The 1,112-nt window shown below is 40.3% G+C and overlaps 1 pseudogene across 1 annotated transcript; it reads right to left on the bottom strand.

Moving 5' to 3' along the window:
- Nucleotides 1-383: 383 nt before the first annotated feature.
- On the bottom strand, nt 384-878 carry LOC311614984 (mitochondrial import inner membrane translocase subunit TIM14-like; annotated as a pseudogene). The gene has a single exon. The product of its transcript is annotated as a mitochondrial import inner membrane translocase subunit TIM14-like (transcript).
- Between the last annotated feature and the right edge of the window lie 234 nt (nt 879-1,112).

Below are 1,112 nucleotides of genomic sequence, written 5' to 3'. Positions count from 1 at the left end.
CTTGGTTTTGTTGATCTTTTGTATTATTTCTTTTGTCTCTATGTGGTTTATCTACACTCTGATCTTTATTATTTCCCTCCACTGCTTACACTGGGCTTTTCTTGTTGCTCTCTTTCTAACTCTTTGAGTTCTAGGATTAGGTAATTTATTACCATTGTTTCTTATTTTTTTGCAGTAGGGCTGTAGAGCTATGAACTTCTCTCTCAAGACTGCTTTCGCTGTGTCCCATAGATTTTGGATTGTTGTGTTTTCATTGTCATTTGTTGCCATGATGTTTTTTGTTTGTTTGTTTGTTTGTTTTTTGTTTGTTTGTTTTTGTTTTGTTTTTTTAGTTTTGGGACATTTTATTACAAAAAGCTGTTTTTATATAAGTGACTAACAACTTAAAATTCACCATACATTTACTTCATTTTTTAGCTTGACCGTCTAGTAAATCTTTAGCTTCATTGATTTTGGCTGCTATGTAAGGAGATCCTCCCTTGTCTGGGTGATTTAACAGCATAATTCGTCGGTGAGCAACTCTTATTTTTCCTTTATTGGCAGTAGGGCTTACACCTAATATTAATGCTGCTTCTCATTTTGTCATTTTGGGTTCAAACCCACCTCTGTAATAGCCACCACTGAAGGCAGATTTTGGTAGACTTTGAAAAACTTGTTTTACTTGAGGCTCCATATGCTTCATGGCTTGCAAAACGTAACGGCCTGCAAATCCTGCAGCAGCAATGGTCAATCCAACTGCGACCACTATACTGGCCATGGCTCCGGCTCGGCTCCCCTGCCTCCGCCGAGAGCGCGGCTCATCCCAGCCCCGAAGGCCGCGGCCACGCGCTCGCCGCCGCCCCCGGACAGCAAGGGCGCCGCCGGCGGGGACCAAAGGTCCACACTGTTGCCATGATGTTTTTGATTTCTTCCTTGATCTCTCTGGTAACCCAGTCATTGTTTAATAGCATGCTATTTAGTCTCCATGTGTTTTATTTTTTTTATTGTTTTTATTGTAGTTGATTTCTAGTTTTATGCCACTGTGATCTGAGAAGATGCTTGATATGATTTCTATCTTCTTGAATTTGAAGAGACTTTGCCTATGTCCCAGCATATGGTCTATCTTTGAAAAT

The sequence above is a fragment of the Pipistrellus hanaki genome (assembly GCF_964339955.1).
Source record: "Pipistrellus hanaki genome assembly, chromosome: X".
NCBI lineage: Eukaryota > Metazoa > Chordata > Mammalia > Chiroptera > Vespertilionidae > Pipistrellus > Pipistrellus hanaki.
This window is presented reverse-complemented; position numbering and strand designations above follow the sequence as displayed.